The sequence below is a fragment of the Elephas maximus genome, chromosome 5, assembly GCF_024166365.1.
Source record: "Elephas maximus indicus isolate mEleMax1 chromosome 5, mEleMax1 primary haplotype, whole genome shotgun sequence".
Taxonomy (NCBI): Eukaryota; Metazoa; Chordata; class Mammalia; order Proboscidea; family Elephantidae; genus Elephas; species Elephas maximus.
This window is the reverse complement of record NC_064823.1, coordinates 38191217-38217018: the sequence shown is the minus strand read 5'-3', so window position 1 is coordinate 38217018 and position 25802 is coordinate 38191217. Positions and strand designations below refer to the sequence as shown.

Below are 25802 nucleotides of genomic sequence, written 5' to 3'. Positions count from 1 at the left end.
AAAGGCAACCTTACATAAAATAATAGGAGACAGGGAGAGGGTTAAAAAAGGACATAGGCTAATATATAAATATACACATCACAAAGCAAGTTATAAAATATGAATATTGGCAGCAGTCCCTCTTTTGTAACTGGTTACGAGGCATGATTTGGTGTTGATAACTTTCTTACTCCACTGCCCATTCCATGTTCCCTGTACTCACAGCCAGACCCTCTGCAGTTCATGGTTCTTCTTTCCTGGGGATCTGAGCCCTTAATAGAGCTGATGTATTTGGTTGTACCTAGTGTTCCTTTAATTTTTACCATCAGAAAAGATTAGGAAAAGCCATAGGGCATCTCTTGGGTTCCAGATACACTCTTTCCGGCCCCATTGTATTCAGGATAAATCAAAACTCAGTGTTTTGTCTATCTGTCCAGTGGCATGCCCAATCCCGTTGCTGTCAACTTGATTCTGAATCATAGCGACCCTATAGGACAGAGTAGAATTCCCCATAGAGTTCCCAAGTAGCGCCTGGTGGATTCGAACTGCTGATCTTTTCGTTAGCAGTCGTAGCACTTCACTACACCACCAGGTTTCCCCAGGACCCTCAGATGTCTAGATGATAGTTTTAACTTCCAATTCTTTCAAGCCATTATTGTAATCCCTACTGTAAACATTCTTCCCTTGGGTATTAATACCTATAAACCAGCAGAACCCAAAGTTGAGATGATGGAAAAAAAAATTTTATATATAAGTCCTAGAGAAGGATAGTATGACAGGTTTCATGTCTGCTTCTTCTCTTTGATTCCTGGACCTTCCTGGACCCGTGGTATCTCTCTAGGTGAAACAAGACCATATATTGTTTTATAGCATATATTATTTTCTCTAGACCTGTACTCCCACCTCTTAAGATGTTGTCCTCCAGTGGGCTCCATAACTGAGTCTTCCATAGACTATTCCACTGCTCTGTAAGGCCAGGGGCTCCTAGGTTATGGTAATACCTATGGGAAATGGCCAATAGCATCCTTGGCCAGAAGCAATGGTATGGCATACTGTGGGTGAATTAAGCCTTCAGAAAGTCCACAGAAAGTATTGCTGATAGAATCATAGCAAGGAAATCTATATCCAAAATAGATATCCATTCTAGTGAGAAAAATTGTTCCAAGTTCATGTTGAAAGCGGTTAAATATAATGAAGCAGTCAACAGGAGGCTGGCTGATGCCATTCCTACCATCTACACTTGGAAGAAATACACAGAGTCATTATACCAAAAAGAATTAGTCGATGTTCAGCCATTTCAAGAGCTGGCATATGATCGGGAACCGATGATACTGAAGGAAGAATTCCAAGCTGCTCTGAAGGCGTTGGTGAAAAACAAGCCTCCAGGAATTGATGGAATATCAACTGAGATGTTTCAACAAACAAATGCAGTGCTGGAGGTGCTCACTCGTCTATGCCAAGAAATACAGAAGACAGCTTCTGGACCAACTGACTGGAAGAGATCCATATTTATGCCTATTCCCAAGAAAGGTGACCCAACCAAATGTGGAAATTATAGAACAATATCATTAATATCACACGCAAGCAAAATTTTCCTGAAGAGCATTCAAAAATGGCTGTAGCAGTATATTGACAGGGAACTGCCAGAAATTCAGGCTGGTTTCAGAAGAGGACGTGGAACAAGGGATATCACTGCTGATGTCAGATGGATCCTGGCTGAAAGCAGAGAATACCAGAAGGATATTTACCTGTGTTGTATTGACTATGCAAAGGCATTCGACTTGTGGATCATAACAAATTATGGATAACATTGAGAAGAATGGGAATTCCAGAACACCTAATTGTGCTCATGAGGAACCTTTACATAGATCAAGAGGCAGTTGTTCGGACAGAACAAGGGCATACTTATCGGTTTCAAGGCAGGAAAGGTGTGCATCAGGGGTTGTATGCTGAGCAAATAATACGAGAAGCTGGACTATATAAAGAAGAACGGGGCATCAGGATTGGAGGAAGATTCATTAACAACCTGCATTACCCAGATGACACAGCCTTGCTTGCTGAAAGTGAAGAGGACTTGAAACACTTATTAATGAAGATCAAAGACCACAGCCTTCAGTATGGATTGCACCTCAACATAAAGAAAACAAAAATCCTCACAACTGGACCAATGAACAACATCATGATAAACGGAGAAAAGATTGAAGTTGTCAAGGGTTTCATTTTACTTGGATCCACAATCAACAGCCATGGAAGCAGCAGTCTAGAAATCAAAAGACGCATTGCATTGGGCAAATTTGCTGCAAATGACCTCTTGAAAGTGTTGAAGAGCGAAGATGTCACCGTGAAGACTAAGGTGCGCCTGACGCAAGCCATGGTATTTTCAATCGCATCATATGCATGTGAAAGCTGGACGATGAATAAGGAAGACCAAAGAAGAATTGACGCCTTTGAATTGTGGTGCTAGTGAAGAATATTGAATAAACCATGGACTGCCAAAAGAACGAACAAATCTGTCTTAGAAGAAGTACAACCAAAATGCTCCTTAGAAGCAAAGATGGCAAGGCTGCATCTTACATACTTTGGACATGTTGTCTGGAGGGATCAGTCCCTGGAGAAAGACATCATGCTTGGCAGAGTACAGGGTCAGGAGAAAAGAGGAAGATCCTTAACGAGGTTGACTGACACAGTGGCTGCAACAACGAGCTCAACCATAACAATGATTGTAGGGATGGCTCAGGACTGGGCGGTGTTGCGTTCTGTTGTGCATAGTGTCGCTATGAGTCTGAACCGACTCGACGGCACCAAACAACAACAACAGGCTTGGAGTTATATGGAAGGCTCAGTATGGGTCTCTGTTGCTGGCATTTTAAGCATTCAACAATGATAGTAGCCAGATTTGCCTTGGTAAAGGGAAGTTCATGTGGTTGAATCTCTGTTATCATGGTGGCTTTTTTCATAAGCCCCTTGAGAAACACTAGTGGGGAATGAGGCCAAGGAATATTTTCAGTACCATTCCTCTTTCCCACCTGATTATTGAGGGCATCCTCTATTCTTAGAGGTTTATTCATGTACCTCTATCATTAATCTAAACCTCTTTGTCACCAGTCCTCCAATCTGTTCCTTCCAATTTCCTCATCATCAAACCCAACTTTTAGGTTCTGTCTATGAATCTGCACCTATAGATATCTCTCTGTCCGGCAAAGTGGACCATTCTAGGTACGCCTAAAAGTTTTGGTTACTTAGAGGAATCATTTTCCCACTCGTCCTACATGGACAACAGTGAGGAGAGCTCTGTCTTATGGCTGGTGCCTGTGCATTGCAAATAATCATCAGTAAATTAGTCTTGAATCTTTTCTTCCCAGGCCATAGGAAGATGTGAATGAAGCTATATGTGAGGGCCTAGGGATACGTGGCATTACAGTAAGGTTAGGTGCCATGATAATTTGAGCCACTTTCTCATGACCTGTGCCTTTAGCATGTGCTTGAGCCTGATTTTGTATATACCACTTCAACTTGAGATGGAGACCTGCTGGACAATCCAAATTTAAGAATAAAAAACCCAGTTGCCGTCAAGTCAATTCTGACTCATAGAGACCCTATAGGATAGAACAGAACTGCCCCATAGCGTTTCCAAGGAGCGCCTGGTGGATTCAATCTGCCAACCTTTTGTTTAGCAGCTGGAGCACTTAACCACTATGCCACGAGGGTTTCCAATTTAAGAATAGGCGGATCAAATACCTTCTAATTCATATGGGCAGCTCAGGTCTCATAATCAGTTAATTTTCCAAAATGGCCAGATAGTACCTATAGGGATCCAATAGCAAACCAGGCGCTCTTTCTCAAAAACAGTTATTTGTCAATAAATAACTGTGATAAAGCTTTGCTGTCAATCCTAGGAGCTGTAATAGTATTCTCTTATTAGGAATTTCCATAGGCTCAATGTAATATCCTGGTCTGCCCCAAACACTTTGTGAGCATTACATTTCCTTGGTCACAAGGTCCAAGTGACAGAGCAACTTGTGCTTTAAACTGAACTGGCTGAAGAATATTCTCTTGTTCTGGGACTTACTTAAATATAGAAACCTCATGGTTTATTCAGTAAGTAGGAAAAGGTAACACCAATGTAATATTATTTTGCTCCTAAAGGCCCACAAATCATTTGTGCCTTTCTCTTTGTGAGGATGGATATAAAGTACAGCAAATTGTCTTTCACTTTGGAGGGAATATCTCAACATATCTCTAATATCTGGACTCCCAGAAACATCACTGAATTAGTAGATCTCTGAATTTTCATGGGCTTTATCTCTTATCCTAAGTCATATACTTGTCTTACCAAAGCATCATGGGTATTTACTACTTTCTGCTTGCCAGGTCCAATGAACATGTTGTCATCAGTTATATGGTCACGATTCATAACCCATGGGATGATAAAATGATCAAGATCTCTTAATACTGAATTATGACACAGAGTTGAAGTCTTGGCACAGCCCTTAGGTAAGATCATGAAGGTATATGACCATTCCTGCCAGGGGAAACAAAATGGTTTCTAGTGATTTTGCTTTATTTGGATAAACAAAAACATATTTTGCACACCAATAGCTGTGTAACAGATGCCAGAGTCTGGATTAATTTGCTGTAGTAGGAGAGTACCTCTAGGTTGACCACTTGTTCTGTATTTACCTGAATTAATTTAAGATACTCCATTCATTCTCCAAAACCATGTGGCTCTTGGATCAGCCAAGCATACGTGTTAAAATAAGGATGTGCTAAAATCACCACTCCTCTGTTTTTTTCAGTATTTGACAGTGGGACTAATCTCTTTGATTTTCTCAAAGATATAGTATTGCTTTAATTTATTACTTTGGTAGTTAGCGATAGCACGAAAGGTTTCCACTAAGCACTTTCAACCATAATATCCCTCATTTTACAAGTCAGGGAGCCAATGTGGAAATTATGCCAGTTGTTGTTAAGTAAGTTTCCTCTAATTCTGTAGTCAGAAACTGGGAAAATAAATACAAGTAAATGTTTGGACCCAGAATGTCTACTCTGAGATGGATTTGGGCCAGGTCTCCATTTGTCACCCAATCCCCTTAAGCCTCCACCCTGTTGAATTAGAGTGATGTTATGAGTCCCTAGGATTTACTGTGGCCCAGAGACAGTTCTAGTAATTGCAGAGAGATCTGGACACTTTCTTTTCTCCTCTGTACATTTGCCCTAGAAAATTACTACAGATCACTTTGGGAAATGGTGGCAGAGTAGTTAAGCACTCGGCTGCTAACCAAAAGGTTGGCGGTTCAAACCCACCAGCCATTCCACGGGAGAAAGATGTGGCAGTCTGCTTCCGTAGATTACAAACTTGGAAACCCTGTGGGGCAGTTCTACTCTGTCTTATAGGGAAGCTATGAGTCAGAATTGACTTGACAGCAATGGGTTTGGTTTTTTTGTTTGGAGGAGGAAGTTCTTGTGATACTATTATTGGAAACTTCCTCAAGGGTACCCAGCTTTCCTTTCATTCAGGTGGCTCTGGATCTGCAAACCAAGTGAGGTCATGCTTCTATTTGGCAGACCTAGGATTTTAATTATATAGATCAAGTAAGACTTTAGTGGACTTCCCATCTATTAGCTACAGCTAAGGGTCCCTGTAGGCCAAACTCATTCTGGTTACTTGTCTGGTCCTGCCCTTGCATAATCATGCTACCAGAGCTCTGGTTGCCTCTCGGTCTGTGCCTCACTGATATCCCTTCAGTTTCAAAGAGGGCATATCATGGAGCACATTTCAGTAACAGCGTCTTCCAATTCCATCCCCAGATTACCAAGTACAACTACTAAGTCACTTTTCAGTGGTGCTGGTCCTTTCTCACTAATGTATTTCTCAATACCTCAGTAAAGAGAGTGTTCCAGGTACATAGTTAGGGGTGCTATACTAAGGGGTTGGGTGAGTAGATCACGTATAATAAATCTATCCTAAATTCCTATCTCTAAGTATCTGCATTTCTTCCTTAATATTAGACTAAAGAATTTCTGGCATCTTGACTCCATTTAGTGTTGTTGTTGTTGTTAGTTGCCATTGAGTGGATTCTGACTCAGGGCAACCTTATGTATAACAAAAGAAAATGTTACCTGGTCCTGTGGCAGCTTCATGATCGTTGGTCTGCTTGAGTGTATTGTTTTGGCTATTGTGTCAATCCATCTAATTGAGGGTTTCCTTTGTTTTTTGATGATTCTCTATGAAAATAATGTCATTTTCTAGTTATTGACTTTTCCTGTCTAAGTGAGCCAAAGTCTCACCATCTTTCTTCTAAGGAAATTTCTGGTTGTATTTCTTCTGAGACTAATGTTTCCCAGTTACAGTCCATGCCTGGAACAGTTGAGCCAATGAAATGTACTCAAGTCAGAAGGAGAGAGGAAGTTTATTTAGGAGGTGACACTGAGTATGCATTGTATTGTCTAAAACAAGCTTTAATCTTAAGCAAGTTACTCAATCTCTTTGACTCTTATTTGCCTCTTTTGCAAATTGTTGTTAGGTGCTGTCAAATTGGCTCTGAATCATAGCGACCCCATGCATAACAGAAAGAAATGTTGCCTGGTCCTGCACCATCCTCACAATAGTAGGTATGTTTGAGCCCATTGCTGCAGCCGCTGTGTCAGTCCATCTCGTTCAGGGTCTTCCTCTTTTTCACTGACCCCAAGCATGATGTCCTTCTCCAGGGACTAGTCCCTCCTGATAACATGTCCAAAGTAAGAGAAACAAAGTTTTGTCATCTCTGCTTCTAAGGAGCCTTCTGGCTGTACTTTCTCCAAGACAGACTTGTTCATTCTTCTGGTAGTCCATGGTGTATTCAGTATTCTTCACCAATATCATAATTCAAATGTGTCAATTCTTCTTGAGTCTTCCTTTTTCATTGTCCAGCTTTCATATGCATGTGAGGCAATTGAAAATACCATGGCTTAGTTCAGGGTCACCATAGTCATCAAAGTGACATCTTTGTTTTTTAAGATTTTGAAGAGGTCTTTTGCAGAAGATTTGCCCAATGCAATACATTTTTAGATTTCTTGACTGTTACTTCCATGGGCATTTATTGTTTATCCATGCAAAATGAAATCCTTGACAATTTCAGTATTTTCATCGTTTATCATGATGTTGCCAAAGATAATGAAATTAAAGATTTTTAAATTGCTGCAGTCTGAAATTGATTAAACATGCAATCAGTGTTGTCACATCATAGGGTTGTCAACAACCAGTGTCACAAAACAGTATGTGTATTAATTGTTTAATGAGAAGCTAGTATGCTCTGTAAACCTTCATCTAAAGTACAATTAAAAAAAAAAAACATGCAATCAAGATGCATTGATAATTACAGGTGATTCAAATGAGAAAGCTGGAAACAAAGAAGACAGATGGATCTGTAGTAGTCAGAAAATACAGCCTCGGTTTAGAAATGATGCCAGAGATCTCATGACAGAATCCTGCAAGACCAATGACTTAGTCACTGCAAATACCTTTTTTCAACAACACAAAGGGTGGACCTCAGGATGGAATACACAGGAATCAAATCAACTACATCTGTGTAAAGAGATGATGGAGTTCAGTATGATCAGTCAAGACAAGGCCAGGGACCAACTACAGAACAGACCACACATTGCTCACTTGTGCATGTTTATGGAAGCTTCATAGATAATAAAACAATGACAGCTGAGGTTGACTGGATATGTGACAGCTAAGATGTGCATTTTAAATTTTTTGAATAAAATTTATAAAACTTGAAAAGACCCAAAAATTAACTCACTGATACCATATTAATCTTCTTAAAGTTCTAATTTTTTCTATTATGTCCCTTATTAGAAACTTTTCTTGGTCTCTCTCTGTGCTGGGCTGGAGCTGTCTTGTGCCAGCTCATGGGAGCCAGTTATCAAAAGTTCAGGAATGTTGTAAGTTGTTTGTTAAACACCGCCATCATTAAAAATTAAATTATATAAACTTTAGATAAATTATTTAAAGACAAAGTCAAAATTCGTCACTTCCTAATTATGGCATTTTACTATTATCTATGTTTTTGAGATTACTTAGCCCTGGTGGTGCAGTGATTAAGAGCTCAGGCTACCAACCAAAACATCAGCAGTTCCAATCCACCAGCTGCACCTTGGAAACACCATGGGTAGTTCTACCCTGTTCTACAGGGTCACTATGAGTCAGATATCAACTTGACAACACACAACAACAACATGCTTTTGCGGTTACTTATGACTAGTGTATCTGTATGGTAGATGTATAGTGGTGTGCTGCTGTGAATCTCTTCCCAACCCATATTCGGTGATGTCACGTTGATAGCTTGAAATCAGCCATGGTAAAAAGATTTACACCACAGATATTGGCAAATTCTACAAACCAGAGCTTCCCTTCCCTACTCCCTGGAGAGCTGGTCGTTAAACATTTGGCAGCTCATCCTTGTGTCCCCCCAGTTCCATGTTGCATCCTGCCCTGTCTTTCAAGGTTGTGTGTCATACAGCTTCATGACATCTGTCTAGACTTGTCTCCAACCCATTCTCATAACAAATTTTCCACTCCAGCCAGGACAATTTCTTCCCTGTCCCATGTCTAATATTTGTGGTTTTGCTCATATTGTTTTATCTCCAAAACTGGCTTTTTGAGGGGTTTTCTTATTTGATGACTCCACTAGACTGTGAGCTCCCTGGGTTTGAGTCATAGTCATATCTTAATCTTTGGCATCTAGCGCTAGGCCTGGCATAAACTAGGTGCTCAGTGAATGTTTCTTTTAAATTCATCTTTAAAAAGTACTTAGTCTGTTGCCCTGATACTGTCTATTAAATAATCCATCCTTTCTCTCTGCTGATTTGAAATGTTATCTTTATCATACAATAATTCTTATCCATACTTAGATCTGTTCTGGGCTTTTTGTTTTACTATTCCACTATTTTAATTATTATAGTTATACTATGGTTTTTCTTCAGGTAGAGAGTCCTTCCCCTACACCCCTCTCCATTACTGTTCTTTCCCAGTGTTTCTTGGGCAATTGTTGCTTCTGATTTTGTACGAAAAAACAGGAACAGACTTTAGAATAAAATTTCAAGCTCTGAAGTAAAGACAAAAAAGGGACAATATGATGACGTTTAGGGCCTCATAATCTAATAAAATGAAATATACCAATTTGACATAAAAATTAAAGTGTCTCCTGCTTTAGAATCATAGGAGAGTTTACTGTATGGGGCTTTAAATAAAATAGCATTAAACAGTATAATGGACATCTTCAATAGCCACTTTTACAAAATAATTATTTTCCCAAAATTACAAATTAATAATTCATAAACCAATTATTTGCTTTAAATTATCATAAAATATGAAAAATAAAATCATTCTTGTTTATTGAATAACACTTGCCTTTTTAAAAACATAATCTAAGCATTGGTAAGGAAATATCACCAGTAGAATGATGGAACTCATTTGCTTTCCTTTGTTTTTGACTCAAAAAATTGATATAAATTTTCTGCAGTTTGTACAATTTGTGCTGTTTGTTATATTTTATTGAAATTGGATCACTGCGTTACCTCTCTGCTGCTTAGTTGGATATCATCAGCCGAGTAATCTCTGTCTGTGGGAAAGTGAGCTATCTATGAATCACTGCATCTGAATGTTTAATGTTCTCCCGTAAAAATAAGGGTAAAGGCAAAAAGACCTGTGACATCACCGTGTCACTTGCCCCCGATTATCCAGGTTCAGATTCTGTAGACAGAAGATGTGGTTAGCACTTGATCCTGATCAAAGGATCAAAAATACTTGGATATAGTTCATTTTAATCTTAGTTGAAAAGATTGTAGACAGACACTTAGGAAAAAGTGAAATCAGCATAGCCTCTCCTCTTCAAGTGGAGTCTAGCTTTCAGAGTGGAAACATGCATCTCAGCCTCTTCCTTATTCTCCTTGATGAAAACAGAAGGATTTCAAGGCACAGAAAACAGTGGTTTATGAGGCTGGGTACCGACGGGCGCACAAGAGAACTCTGTTCAGCCGTCTTCAAAGTGATGGGGCTGTGGCACAACTGCTGCTGCGGCCACATGTAATATAGCCTGTAGGTCTTTAAAGAGGATTAGCTTTCTCGCACTGGGAGTATTCAAAGCTGGATTTCATGTAGAGTAGAATATGCTAATGAAATGTAAATGTCTATAGCAAACATTGTCTAATAGCCAAACCCCTCAAAACTGAGCTTTGTCTCACACGGTAGGAAACCAAACTTTATCATATCAGAAGAAAAAGTGAAAAAGAATCATCTTTATACTGTTTGGCTTTCTGCTTCTGTAAAAAGTGAGAGTATATATATATGCATATACGTTTATGTATGTGTATCTATGTATATGTACGTATGTACACATATGCACACACAGGATTTATATTTAAATAAAATTAAATTTCAATATGAGTAGAAAAGCTGAAGTTCAGTTATTCAGACATCAAACATATCTTACTAGATCCATGGCCGGGGTGGGTGCGAAATAATTCATCTTTGTAGGAAATGATATGAATATTTTTTTAAACAAGCGCTATTATTAGAAGTACAAAGGTTTGCAGAGTAGGTCTCCCACCTCCATTTCACCTTAAAATTCTTTGTTTACAATTTTTTTTTTTTTCTGCATGATGTCCTTCTACTCAATATTGGAAAATGCTGTATCTTCATTATATTTTCTCCGTATAGTGTTTTTACTTCTTCATTGGAAGACAATATAAGATTTAATCACTTTCTTAAAACTGCATATGTGTTCATTTAATATTAAAGTTATTTTCACATATTTAGAATTTCAGAAAGTATTTGGCAATGGGATGCTGAATTCATTATAAGGTGTGTGATTTGCAATCCATGTAACGATGTGTAGCAACTTGGAACCCATACACGTGGTTCCCAAAGATTGAAAGCCCCCTAAAGATTTCATCTCAACTGCTGGGAAATAAAGATCCCAGCAAACACATGGAATAGGATGCCTTTGGCTGTATTTCTAACGCGCGTGATCTTTCATTAGTTACTAGCATTTCGCTACACTCAACTGAGTAGCTTAGGTTCTCTTGGTTTTTGTTGGTCGATGGTGTGTGTGTGTGTGTGTGTGTGTTTTATATCTCAGTTTGGAAGGGCTTGTCTCTGCAGACTCGAAGGGATGGTAATACATATTCATGAAAGAGTACTCTTTCCAGTCCCTGTTAACACTGACAAAGCCTTAGCTGTTTCACACAGCAAGCTGACTGGGATTGTGTGTGGGGGCTGCATGACCAGATTAGTGCAAACAGCAAGCCCACTCCTCTGCTTGTTAGGCCTTGCCTTCCTGACAATTTCCCCAATTGTCGCTTGTGACAAGGCTGTCATTAGGTGATGGCTTCTTTTGGCCATTTTCAGATAAAGATAATTTCCTTAACTTCCATTTTATTTGACAACAAGCAGTTTGGGAGAGAAAGGAAGTGCTTCAGTAGTTTATGGATTAGGGTTTTGTCACTTCAAAGGCATCTTTGATCTAAAAATATGTGCTGTACCAAATTCATTATGTCTTTCCTTAAAGAGCTTTTAAATTTATTGATCTTCTCCTCAATTATTCTCCTTTTACGTCCAATAATGATGTGTGAGATGGTAGTGTTGGGAAGAGCCTAGGAGGGGTGCGGGGAAAATGCAGCCAGTGGTCATTTCTAAGGTCATTACAAGAACGAAACAACAGGTGCTTTTGTTTAGTGTCAATTCTCTTCTGTATCCCAGTGTAGACAAAGTCCCCTCTGCTGTTTATCACACAACATAAATATATGAGCATCAAATAAGGCAAAACTATATTTGGTTTTGCAGCTTAATAAAGATAAGGCACAGTTTGTACAGAAATTGTGCCTATAATTGCTTTCTTCTTTACCATTGAGTCCGCAGGATTCTCAAGCCAGCATGAGAACTGTGGAGAAAGAGTGAGTGCCTTCTTTGTTGACCAACAATCTGACTTCCCCTAGAAGCAATCTTACATTGTACTGAGGCTCAACTGGCTCAAGCTCTTGTACCTTGATCATCAGAAAATTATTCAGAGCAGATAATAAAAGGGTAATAGTACATATGCAAAAAATTTACTTTATAAATATAGCAATATGAGCATTTACAGCTTAACCATTAGGTTCTCTTGTTTAGAAGGTTTGCTGGCCCTTTTTGCCCTCGTTTTGGTTTTGTTATAGTTCTAAACAATTGTAATGTGGAATTACAGTGTTTTAAATAACATTTTTTAGGACAAAGGTGTAAATAGTTTACACCCAAAGTACCATAAGTAGACGTTATCTTCTAAAACTTTACTATAGTAACCACTGTAGGACAGAACAAGCTGTCCACTCAGTTTTCTGAAATTAAGAAAAGGCGGGGGTGGAGGCTTACAACAAAAGGCTTGGTTTCATTTTGGGAGTCGAAAATGTGTTATTTTATTTGCTTCTTGACAGTCTGTAACTTAAAATATTCAGGTGCTTTTGGTAATTAATAAGTTCATTTTAGCAGTTTTGATTTCAAATCTTTCACATTAAAGGAAATGTGTCATTTTAAAACAAGACCTTAGACTCTTAAAAGCGGTAAAAAATTATTTCTTTTGAAAACTCAGCTTTCTTAATTTCCCAAACCTAGTGTAACATAATGCCTTTCATTTTGAAAAACTGGTTTAAAGTTCATCGCCCTACCCTTGGGCCCTCAATTCTCCTCACCAAAAGCTCAGGTTAAAGATAGACTTAAAGCAATGGCAGAAGCATTTTCCATGTGTTAGGTCATTAGAGCATAGGTGGTAGGTACCATTATTAGCCCAACTTTACAGATAAGGAGACTGAGGCACAGTGAAGTTAAGTATTTTTTCCATTGTCTCATATCAAGTAAGTGGTAGAGCCAGAATTCATACTTAGGTTCTTTGGGTCCAGAGCCTCTGTTCTTAATGCTAGAGTCTGAAAGACTCATGAGCTGGAATACTTAAATTGACCCCTCCTGAGGCCTCCTGGTACTGAACCAGTAAATGTTAATTCTAGGCACCCTTCGGTCCATTCCACTCCCCAATTCTGGTCCCTTGCCCTACATTGTCTAAGCAAATGGGTTCTCGAGAGGGAGTGGAAACGAAGAGCGATTCCAAAGAAAAATCTTATCCTCTGCCTCAATTTATCCAATTGTCCTTCTATGTGTACATCAAACATAGGAGGATTAGCATATGAACATTTGATGAGTTCAGTCAGTAGGGTTTATGGTTCACTGGACTGTGTCTTTTCCAAGAACCCTCTGATGTAATTTTCCTAGCCAGTTTTAACCAGCAAATGTTGATTTTGTCTTCCTAGTGAAACCAGTAAATGCCACTGGGAGGAGGAAAGAAGTAGATTTTGAGGAAGAATGTTTTGGGGAAAGGTCTTTGTTTTGTCTAAGAGTTCACCTGCTTTGTAACACGTGAACGCACTGCAGAAACTGGCAGACAGCAACACCATCAGCCAGGCTTGAAAGAGACAAAAGTAAACACCCATCGCAAAGAGTTTGCACCGAAATATGATATCAGCTGCAAGAGAGGCCGTCTCCTCCAGTCAAATGAGAAAAATCATATTATCCTCACTGTGGTACACAAATAGCTTGTAAGCCACATTCTCCATTTGAATGATAACAATAAAGTGCTAACCTCGCTACTTCGGGCCAGCCTGATCCCATCTCCAAACACAAACACTTCTGCCTTGGTTTTGGCTGGGGGCTGTGCAGTGGCCTCCCCAACCCCCACCCTTCTTTTTTTCTCCCCTGTTAATTGGCTGAGACCACCAGAATTTGGAGGACACAGATGTCACTGATGGTTTTCCTAGGGAGCACATTCATGCCCATCTGTTGCAGTCTAGAAGGCTGTTCATATATCCACAAGGCCTTCATTTAATTCTTGTCAGAAAGTAATGTAAATCCAGTTTACCTCAGAGGTCGCAGCCGAGATTTATGCCAATGAGCCCCCTGCAATTTACACACACTGTAGTTGTATAGGATGAAAAGAAAGCCTTTCATGTGGCTGCATATTAACAAGAAAGCCTGCCTTCCGAGAGGAGCTTTTTGATTGAGGTTTCTCCTGATTTTAATACAGCCGATGCCAGTTGGTATACCCAGCTTTAGAAAAAGGAGAAAAAAAAAATCTAATCTTTAAACTAAAGTTTCTTCTTTCATAAGAGGTAAAAAGAGAAAGGGAGAAATCCTAGCAAGTGGCACTGCCATGTCTTTAATTATCTGGTATGAGACAAAACTCCGCCCTACTTGGAGAAGACAGAGTGAGACAGGAGAGCACATTCTGGCCTGAATTACTACTGGTTGAAGTCTAGGGGGAATTCAGTTGTAAACAATTGTCTTTGCAATGTGAAAATAGTAGGATTGACCAGTTGGATTAGTCCCTGACTTTTCAGCTGTCCCTTTGTAGTATTTAGAATTATAGAGTTTAGTATTATAGAATTTTATTAATATGATTTGGGCAGGGTTAGGTAGAAATGGATTCACGAATAAAGTGGAAGAGTAGGTATGTGACATATATATTTATAGAATTTTTTTATTGCAAGTCTAAGAGCACTTAAAATGACTTCCGTTAATCCTGTGTCTTTTTATATATTGACACGTTTTGAAATATTTGGGACTGTGTCATAGGCTGAAAGGCAACTGGTTTAAAAAACACCCATGGGCTCAAATTCTTCTTGAAATTCCGAATCTGCTCCTTGTCAAGTATGTGACTTTGAGTATGTTACTTAACCTCCGTGACCCTCAACTTTCTCATCTGTAAAGTGGGGATAATGAACTCTACATCACCAGGTTTTGTGTCTGTAGTGCTCTGCACAATACCTACCTCTGCCTTTTTGTGACATTAGTGACAGCAAACGGTGGATTAAAACTCTCAATTAACTTAGTCCAAATACTCTAAGTGTTCAAATCATTAGACTACTTTTTCATATTTAAAAATTTTTTAGAGAGAGATGAAGTTGGAGATTTTCTTTCCATAGTTGGAGTGTTTAATTTGTTGACCCTTCTAATTCTGTAAAAAGTAGAATAATAGAGGCAATGCCTTAGGTAGTTTAGGTAAAAGCATGCACGGTTCCTAGACTGAGTCACAGTTGTGGCCTCTGATTTCCCAAGACAGTGTTAATAGGGGGCGTGCTTCTTGTGTTTTTTATAGACAGTTTCATTTACCTATGCTAATGGCTTTGAAGTATTTGGTATGATTAGTTTTGTACCACATTTAACGTTTTGTTTATACAAAAAGTTTTATTTTGCTTAAGATAATATTAAAATTAGGATTTTGTTTCTAAGCACATACTAACAGGACAATGCAGCAGAGTAGTCTGAAAGTGTTATATGACAAGCAACTAGGTGGAACGGGGACTGTGATTACAAGTACAACGCACTGCAGCTAACACATTAAGCAGATACTCCAATGTACATAGCCTGGACTTAATTCCAAAGCTGGATGAGAGAGCAGCTTCTTTTTTTACAGAGCGGTGTTCATTTAGGAAGGTTAAAGCCCCGTTTTGTTGACTGTCCAACCCATGGACTAGGCAGATTTAAAATACTTTCAGGATAATCTCTTGCTGCTTCTCAGAGTTCATCAAGACCATTCCTTTTCGCTTTCAGTCATCAAAACGGAATCATTTTTAAATTTTTTATTATGGAATGTTTAAATATATACAGAAGTGGAGAGGACAGTATAATAAGCTGGACGTAATTTTGTTCAGCTTCGACATTTAACAATCCATAGTCCATCTTGCCTCATATATACCCTTACTTTCTCCACACCCTAAACTATTTTAAAACAAATCTCATATTTCATAAAATTTCACCTTTCAATATTTTAGAAGGTACCTCCAGAACAAAGGAACTCTATTTCAACATAAGCACAATGTTATTATCCCACCTTAAAAATTAACTCTAATTTCTTAATATCATTCATTGTGACTTTCTATTATCAGTCAGGAAATGGGGTCTTTTTGTTGTTGTTTAAGGAAATAGATTATTTTGCTCTCATGTTACCAGTTAGGTGTTTTGCTCTCAGGACAGAAGAGTTTCTCAAGGACTCTTTAGCAACAACTTGCATAGTGAATTTATGTGGTTGGTGTGTTTTGTTATATATGGTAGTATCTTCCTAGAATGAGAATCTGCCACCTTATTAAAAATAAAAATTACATCATTATTCTACTCCTACCCCACCTTTCTTGATTCATTTGGATAAGTGTTTTCCAAGCTTATTAGCTTCAAAATGAAATTATACATGGAAGGCTGCTATATGAAACGGATGGAAATGGAATTGCTCAGGGGCAAAGCTGCCGACCACTCATTGGGCTCATTTTCCCCCATGCAGGATAGTGCAGGTTTGGGCATGTAAGAGGCCTCTTTATAAACCTGTACCGCTTTCCATTATGATTTGGGGATCAGACAAATTGCTGTGTGGTACCATGTTAAGCAGAGATGAGGGTTACACACAGAGGTGGTATGAAAAAAAAGTGACAGTATGGTACTTAATTTTTAAGCTTCCTACCACTAAAAAGAATGTTTCACTTAAAGTAATTAAAATGTTTATTATTATGGGGGAAATCCACTATGCTCATAAATAACGACCCCACTTCTCAGTTGGCTACGTTGGGCCCCCTGGGAGGAGATTTATTTGCTCCCTGTCAGGATTAATCTATAAATGCAATCACCACTTAGACCTCATCAGTTCTTTCCTTCCCCTTATTGGTCCCTCTGGAATTATATTGTAGCTTGAATAAGGTCAAAATTAGGATACTTTTCCCCCAGAAAAACTATAGCAGTTGTCGTTTCAGTGCTTTAAAGATTTGAAAATCAAGCCCAAGAGTTGCCACTTTAAACAGACTGGGATATACATTTCTGTCACAGAATCAACAATCTACCAAAATAATACATCCTGTTTTTGAGTGTGATTATTGTTTTCACCACACTAACCAGGACACAGAATGCCTCAAGTAAAGCCACAGTAGATTGGAAGTTTAAAGACTTGTATGTAACTCTTGGCCAATAATTCTAGAGAGTTGCCATCGGAACTTAGACAATTTCTTTATCATGAAACGGAGACTATAGCACTTGCTACCTTCCTCATCGTAGTCGTGTAAATAGTAAGATAATGAACCTAACTCTTCTGTTTTTCTCTTTTCAAGATCTAATAATGAATGCTTTTTCTTCTCTATAACATAATGGTGGGCAGGATGAAATTCTCCAACTTGTCTCAATTTAAGTAGCCCTTTCGCCAGCAAGTAAACTCATCTTGTGGGCCAGAATGTTGCTTTGGAGTTTTTGTCAAGTTGAATCATATACTTAGCTTACTTCCCCAGTGAGGTTGCCTTCGAAGGTCGGAAATATTTATTTTGTTTCTTTGGTATCCTTCCAAAGTGCCAAGGCCTGTATACAATGGATACTCAATAAATGCTTAACTACCACTGAGTACTTTGAAAATATAGTACATAGCATATTATTTTTTAAGCTTTTTTAACTTCCAAGCCAACCATTAGGGAAACAGTAGAAAACCATTTTTTTTTTTTTGCCAGTAGTAATTGTGTAAAAGCTAACATGATTCACTTACCTATTTTGATTTACTCGTTTTAAAAAATGTTATCACTGTTAGTTCTATACTGGCAAATATTCTTTCACTAGCTGAAAGCAAAGAATAGCGTTAACACTGAGTCTCAGATCTCTGTCTTCCTTATTAGAGAAGAGGGAAAATGAGAGCTCTTCCGCTTGAGGAGTTACCAAAGAAAGTGAGTGGAGTGGCCCAAAAACAATGAAGTTATCCCCCAAATTGGGCAATTGATGCTCAGAGCACATTTGCTCCATGACTGAGCAGCATTTTGCTCAGTAACAGAACTCTTATAAAAAGTGCGGGATCGTGAAACCCTAAAAGTGTACTCATTTTCCAAGTCAGTCTGATGATGTAAGGGCCTGCAAATTCTGCAGGTTACAGAAAGAACAGAAGTAGGCCTAGTTTTTTTGGCTACTAAGGTAAACCCTATTGAGAACTCTGTGTTTTTTACGTACCATGGGGTGCTTAGGAGCCATGTCAAAAAGTAAACAAAAAATTCAGTGTGCTACTTTTTCTTTGTAGATACTTTTCCCCCCTTAAGATCACGCCTGGGTCATAAAATCCTGCTGTCAACTCTTTGTCCTACAGAGCCCCTTGCTGCTGGGCTGTCCTTGGTTGTCATTATGTTGAAGTAGTTTGGTGTGTGGTGAGTTCTTGTCTGCTGAAAGATACCTTTGCCTTTGGGCCTTCAAAGTGTGTGAATATCCAAGTGGTTCCCCACTGCAGCTACTTGCTACTCAAGGACACGCAAGTCTGTATTTGTTCCCAGGCCAGTAGGAGGCTCCCTGCCAAGACTCATCGATTGCTGGTGACATGCACACGCTGTGTGAATCACACAGCCACATGGTGGACTTTTATTATGTCAGCCCAGGAGTGTGGTCTGCCAATACCCAGCCCAGAAGCCCACCCCCAGGCGCCTTTGACATTTTAAGTATAAAATAAATAAAGAGCTTTGTGTGTGTGTCTCAGAGCCAAGAAGAAGATGAGGGGCTGGGTGGTGTTTCTGTCTGATCTGTAATCCGATGGACGCTCTTCTTTCCCCTCAGCCACTTCAGAGCTCACTTTTTTGACACCTCAGACAGAGAGCGGCTGAGTGCCTGGAGGCAAACAGCTGATTAAACCAAATTGAGTAGGTTTCTTTTTTAGCAAATAAAATTCACATCTTTCTCTCTGAAAAACATCATACTATTATGATTCTCTAATATAATTTTTATTCCTTAATTGAATCTTGATCTGCAGAATTTAAGGGATAATCCCATTATTACATGACTTCATACTTGAAAAATATATCAAGAACCTGAAAATGGCCAAGTAATTTTCTTTCTCAAAACACATAAATGCTGATGAAGTCAACAAGGAAGTCAAACTCAAGTAGGGTAAACTAAGGAGAAGTTGGGTGACCCTTTAAAAAATGACATTTCATTTCTTGAAATTTTTTATTGGTAATAATATATGATACTTACGGAGCACTTGTTACATGCTTGGCACTGTTCTTTATTTTAATTCTAATAAAGCTTTCTGAGATCTGTCCTATTATTACCCCATTTTACAGATGAGGAAAGTAAGACAGGATTTGCCTAAGGCTGCTCAACTAGCAAGCAGTAGAGCTGATGTGCAAACCCAGAAAGCCTGACTGCAAACTCCATGTGCTTAACTCTGCTGCCTCTTGATGACTAAGACAGTGAGGCTACAATTCTTCCTTTCTCTCTCTTTGTTTGAATGCTTCTGCATTTTTAGAGCCCCTCATCCCTTTTCACCAAGACAGACTGCTTCTCAGGGAAGTTGATTGCACTTCCAAATCTATGGGATTCCAGGCAAAATGAATTCACTCTCCTGGCTATGTGAATTGAAAATATAGCCTTGGAAATACTTGCTGGAAAAGTAACCTTAAATAACCTTAATCCCCACACTTGCTGGCCTCATCAAAAGTATACAGTACTTCACAACCCCAGCAATCTTGTATAACAGTGAGCTTCGGGTCATTTCCATAGATGTACCACACCATCACCTGGGCTTTCCTCCCACTCCACCTCCGGAAATATCCAGCAGGTTTGCCATTCTGACTCTGCTGTTGTTGTTAGCCCCCAACTCATGGTGACCCCATGCACAATGGAACAAAATGCTTCCCGATCCTATGCAATTCCAATTATCGATTGCAGATCTGACTATTGTGATCCATAGAGTTTTCATTGGTTGATTTACAGAAGTAGATCGCCAGGCCTTTCTAGTCTGCCTTAGACTGGAAACTCTGCTGAAACCTGTTCAGCATCACGTAACACTCAAGTCTCCACTGACAGACTGGTGGTAGCTACACACGAAGAGCATTGGCCAGGAATCAAACTCAGGGCCCCTGGGTGGAGAGTGAGAATTCTACCACTGAACCACCGAATAAACAGAGCATTTCAGTTACCTCACCCACAGCAGCAAAGACTAAATAAAGTCAAGGCTACTCCATTTCTTCTTTGGAAAATGAATTATTTCTCTTCCAGAAAAGTTATTCTTGCTATCCCGCCCCCCAAGCCCCCCCCCCCCCCCCCCCCGGAATCCCAGCATCTATTTAATGGAAGCAAAGGGACTTCTGTTTTGATGACAGGTCCCAAAAAATCAAACCCATTGCCATCGAGTCAATTCCAACTCAAAGTCTCTGGCTTATAATGACCCTATAGAAGAAAGTAGAAGTGTCCCATAGGGTTTCCAAGGAGCAACTGGTAGATTCAAACCGCCAACCTTTTTGGTTAGCAGCCAAGTTCTTAACTACTGCACCACCAGGTCGGAACCCCTGAATTCTTATCCTGTCCTAATGTTCCCTACTTGGTGGCTTTGGGCAAGTTACTCAACCTCCTACCTCCTGTCAAATTCTTTACCTTGAGATTTGATGAACAATATTTGCCTCACGAAGAATGATTCTCAAATTGAAAACCCCCCTCTCAAATTGAAGGCCCTTCAAAATTTATGAAATTTTTTTTTTGCTGTTTGAATGCTTCCCTGTATCACGGTAGCTCTGGATTTGGGGATCATACGGAAAGAATACATATGAGTGCACTTCTCCAATTTGAGGTTCAGAGTTGCAAAGAAAACTTTCCTGGGTATACCATTTCGAAGTCATCAGTACAGGAGCCTCGAGGCAGGACCAGATGGCAGGCTTGACTCACTCACCTTGACCTGAGTTACCGCTCTTCTAGCCGTGGGGGCCAGGCTAATAGTTCGTCAGATGTCACCATGGCTGATAAAGTGGGTAACTGTAGCTGGAGAGGGTGAGCAACAGCCCCTACAATGATTTTCCTCTTCTTTCTTCCAGAGACCGACAGGTAACCTGTTCGTGACCCGGAACACTCTCATTGCACTTTCTGGTGCAGTCAAGTTTGGTAAACACATTCAGCTGCAGGGAACTGGAGAGGGTGGGGCACAAGGGCAAGAAAGACAGAGGGAAGGGACAGCTTTGGCATCCAGTTCTCCCGTTTTAACAAGGTGTGGCCCTCAGGCTGGAAATCTTGATATAGAAAAGTCGGCAACAAGCTTCATTTTCACTTATAGAATTTCCTGTAATCTATTTTGCTTATTTTTTTCTTTTGTTTTCCATGCAAATGGAATGAAAAGATAAATTGAATTCCTTGACAATCTAATGTTTGTTAAACTAATGGTTCAAACTCCCTATCCCATCAATTATTTTAATAGCCTAAGCCTACTCACTGATCTCCAACACAAGAGGGGATCTCCTCTTCATAGTCTCTGCTCTTGCTATTTCCAAATCCTACCCACTTTAGAATTTAGCTACTCCCTGCTCTGAAAGGCTGCAGTTTTCATTATCTGTCTTTTTAAAAATATTTTATTGTGTTTTAGGTGAAAGTTTACACAGCATATCAGGTCCCCATTTAACAATTTTTGTACAAATTGTTCTATGACATTGGTTACAATTTTTGCAGCATCAGCGTTCTCATTATTTCCATTCTGTTTGTTCTGTTTCCATTTATCTAGCTTCCCTGCCCCTCCGTGCTGTCTCATCTTTGGGTAAATATTTACTGTTTGGTGTCATATAGTTGCTTGTTTAAGAGAGCACGTTTCTCACAGGTGATACTTATTTTATAAGCCAATCTATATTATTTGACTGAAAGGAAACCTCTGGCAATGACTTCAGTTCCACACTGAAAGGGTGTCTTAGGGCAATAGACTCAGAAAAAAAAAAAAAAAAAATCTCTATCAGTTCAGTAAATCTGGTCTTTGTTAGGAATTCAAGTTTTGTTCTACATTTTTCTCCCATTTAATCAGGACCTTCTGCTGTGTCCCTGGTCAAAACAGTCCGTAGTGGTGGTTGGGCACTATCTAGGTCGTCTGGTCTCAGGCTAGAAGAGGCTGTGGTTCGTGTGGGCTGTTAGTTCTGTGGACTAGTTTCTTCTTTGAGTTTTTGGCTTCCTTCATTCTCTTTTGCTCCAGACCGGAAGAGACCAATAGTTCTATCTTAGATGGCTACTCTCAAGCTTTTAAGACCCCAGAGGCTACTCACCAAACTAGGATATAGAACGTTATCTTTGTGAACTATGTTATGCGAATTGACTGAGTCATCCCATGAGACTATGGTCCCAAACGCTTCAACCGAGTAAACCAATCCCTGGAGGTATTTTGGATATGTCTAGGAGGTCTCTGTAACTGTGCCCCTTGTGTGTCTTATTATATGTATGAATATGTATGTAACATACCCAAACACGTATAAACTTATGCCTAGAAATATACCTATGTATGCAGGTCCATGTACTCACATACACCTTCATAGTATATATATTTACCTCTGTAACCACACACTTTTTTTTGTTGTTGCTGTTATTACTGTTGTTGCAATCTTATTATTTCTTAATGGAGTCACTGGCTCCAACTCTAAGGGCAGTAACTGTATTTATTTCCTATACAGTCCTCCTGGTGGCGTAGTGGTTAAGAGTTCGGCTACTAACCAAAAGGTCAGCAGTTCAAATCCTCCAGCCACTCCTTGGAAACCCTATGGGTCAGTTCTACTTTGTCCTATAGGGTCACTATGAGTTGGAATTAACTCAATGGCAACAGGTTTGTTTTTTTTTTTTTTAGTACAGTCCCTTTAGGCTTGGGTTTCCATTTTATTCTCTTTAAATTTTTTTCATTAAATAGCAAGTAGATACCCCCAAAAGTATAAAAATAAGTATCACACAGGGGGACAGTGGTGATTCAGAGGTAGAATTCTCACCCTCCATGGGGAGACCTGGATTCAATTCCCAGCCAATGCATGTCATGTGCAGCAACCACCCATCTGTCATTGGCATCTTGTGTATTGCTGTGATGCTGAACAGGTTTTAGTGGAACTTCCAGGTTAAGATAGACAAGGAAGAAAGGCCTGGTGATCTACGTCCAAAAATCAGCCAATACAAGCCCTATGTATCACAACAGTTCTATACGAAACCTAACATAGGGATGGTGCAGGACCGAGCAGCATTTTACATGGCATCACCATAAATTGGGGGCCAACTTAATAGCAGCTAACAGCAGCAACATGCACAGAATATGATGAACACCTATAGACCAAACAACTAGTTTAAGTAAAACAGCGTACCACTACCTTGGAAGTTTCCTTTGTGCCCCCCTCTCGCCTAAAGAATTCCACTATCCCGAATTTTTAGTTCATCATTCCCTTATTTTTCTTTGTGGTTTTACCATGGATCTTTGTATGCAGTAACAATGTTTTGTTTAGTTATAAATGTCTGTAAATTTTATGCATGTGTCCTTCTGTGACTTGCTTTTAATGTTTCTAAGATTCATCCACGTTGTATTATGTAACTGAAATACACCCGTTTACTTGCTTATTCTATCCCAGTGTATGAATCTACTTCAATTCACTAATCCACTCTGCTGCTGAGGGACATGAGGGTTGTTTCATTTTGTTTCTTTGCTATTGCAAACTGTGTCACTGTGAACATGCTTATACATTTCCCCTAGGCGCAGGTCCAAGAGTTTTTCTAGACAAGAGTATATACCAAGGAGTGGACACTGAGTCGTAATGTGTATGTATCTTTGATTTTGCTAGATAACACCAAATTGTAGGTTCCAACAGTAGTGAATGAGAGTAACCAACGCTGGCCATTCTTGAGAACAATTTATATTCTTGAACTTAATTCTTTTTTTCCAGTCAAGAAGGTGTGAATAGTATATAATTGTGATTGTAACTTGTATTTCCTGATTATTAATGAGATTGGATGCTTTTTATATATTCATTGGCTATTTGTTGCCTCTTGTGTGAAGTGTCCAAGTCTTTTGCCCATGTTTTCCCTACTATGTGGTTAGTCTTCTTCTCCTTGATTTATAGGAGTTATTTATATGTTCTGGATAGAAAACGTATGCCGGTTACATATGTTACAAATACTTTCTCCCAGTTTGTGGCTTGTCTTTTCATTTTCTTTATGGTGTTATTTTGCTGATCGGAAATTTATATTTTTAATTAAAAATATCAGTCTTTTCCTTTAAGATTTGCTTTTTTTGCAAGTGTTTAAAAAATACCTCTCCAACCAAAGAGCATAAGGATATTCTTTTTTTAGATATTTTATTTTAGAAGTTGTATAGTTTTGTCTTTCATAATTAAGTCTTCAACTACAGTGGATTTTTAGAAAACAACCAATTAGCTCAATGTCGTGTGCTGAGCTCTGTAATAAATCCAATTTCCATATACATGTGGTTCTATTGCTGGATTCTCTGTTTTATTTCTAATGTCAGTTTTTCTATCCTAGTGCCAGTAATGTTTGCATTATTTGATATAATACTATATTAATTATTGACACCTGGCATGGTACTTCCCTCTCTTTTTTCTTCAAAAATATCTTGATTATTTTTGGACTTTGTCCTTCTATATAAATTTTAAAGTCAGCTTGTCAGGTTACATGCAAAGATACACAGACATCCACAGAGATGTTGAAATTTTGATTGGAGTCACATTAAAGTTATAGGGGGAAAATGATATCATAATAATATTGAGTTTTCTAGACCACAAACATGGAATATCTTCTGATTTATTAAGATTTTCTTTGATGTCTTTCAATAAAGTAAATTTTACAATTTTCTCTCTAGAAGTCTTTATTATTAGAGTGATTCCTAGGCACTGTGTATATATGCCATTTGACTGAGTCATCCCATGAGACTATGGTCCCAAACCCCGCAACCAAATAAACCAGTCCTGGGAGGTGTTTGGATGTGTCTAGGAGGTCTCCTGCTAAAGCCAGAATCTGTTAATGGGGAAACCTGTCAGAGAAGGAAAACTCAAATATTTTATACTAAATCGAGCGATAGAAAAGTAGTAAGACTACACCCTGTCAAGGGTGGAAAACTTGCAAGACTCAGAAAAACAAGGCAGTCCTGTTGAGTTCCAGCTGTCACAGGTTTCACTGTATATATACATACACTGCATATATATATATATATATATTTGTTTATGTATGTATACTTATATATTTTTGTGTATTATATATAATTATATACATATTATTTTTTATATGTTACATATTTTATGCCATCGTAAATGTCATATTTTTGTTAAATCACTTTTTTTGGTTGTTGTTGATGTAAAGGACATTTAGCATATGATTGGATTTATTAGTTCCTTGCATGTTTGGTAACATTTCGCTGGTAAACTACCTGTACATGGTGTTTTCTTCATAGGAAAATATTTAATACTGATTAAATTTCTTTAAGATTATAACCCAGAACCAGTGCCGTCGAGTTGATTCCATAGAACTGTATAAATTTTCAACTTCTTGATTTCTTTTATGTAGGATATGTTTTTATAAGAATTACACACTTTGTATGTTTTTGAATTTATTGGCATAAAAAGTTTCTAATATTCTGGTCTTAGTTACCTAGGACTGCTATAACAGAAATATCACAAGTGGATGGCTTAAACAAACAGAAATTTATTCCCTCACAGTTTTGGCAGCTACAAGTCTGAATTCAGAGTGCCAGCTCCAGGGGAGGCTTTCCGTCTCTGTCGGCTCTGGGGAAAGGTCCTTGCCATCAATCTTCTCCTGGTCTAGAAGCTTCTCAGTGCAGGGACCTCAGGTCTAAAGGACGTGCCCTGCTCTTGGCTGTTCTTGCTTGGTGGTAATGAGGTCCCTCTCCTCTCCGCCTGCTTCTTCTTTTATATCTCAAAAAAGATTGACTTGAGATACAACCTAATCCTGTAGATTGTGTCCTGCCTCATTAACATCATAGAGATTAGGATTTACAACAGATAGGGTAATCACATCA

General features: G+C 38.9%; 1 protein-coding gene across 14 annotated transcripts in view; it reads left to right on the top strand.

Moving 5' to 3' along the window:
* ALPK1 (alpha kinase 1) overlaps nucleotides 1-25802 on the top strand; it is a 146998-nt gene that overhangs the window by 40447 nt on the left and 80749 nt on the right. For 2 of the 14 annotated variants that reach the window (XM_049885501.1, XM_049885496.1), the window contains exons 2-3: nucleotides 4351-4473; nucleotides 6504-6591. The exons of 4 other annotated variants lie outside the window; for them this stretch is intronic. The gene's annotated coding sequence lies outside the window, so the exon portion shown is untranslated. Of the gene's footprint in view, nucleotides 1-4350; nucleotides 4474-6503; nucleotides 6592-20848; nucleotides 20918-21527; nucleotides 21561-25802 lie in introns of those variants that run through there. 8 more of the 14 variants (XM_049885502.1, XM_049885497.1, XM_049885505.1 and 5 more) reach the window with 7 other exon arrangements.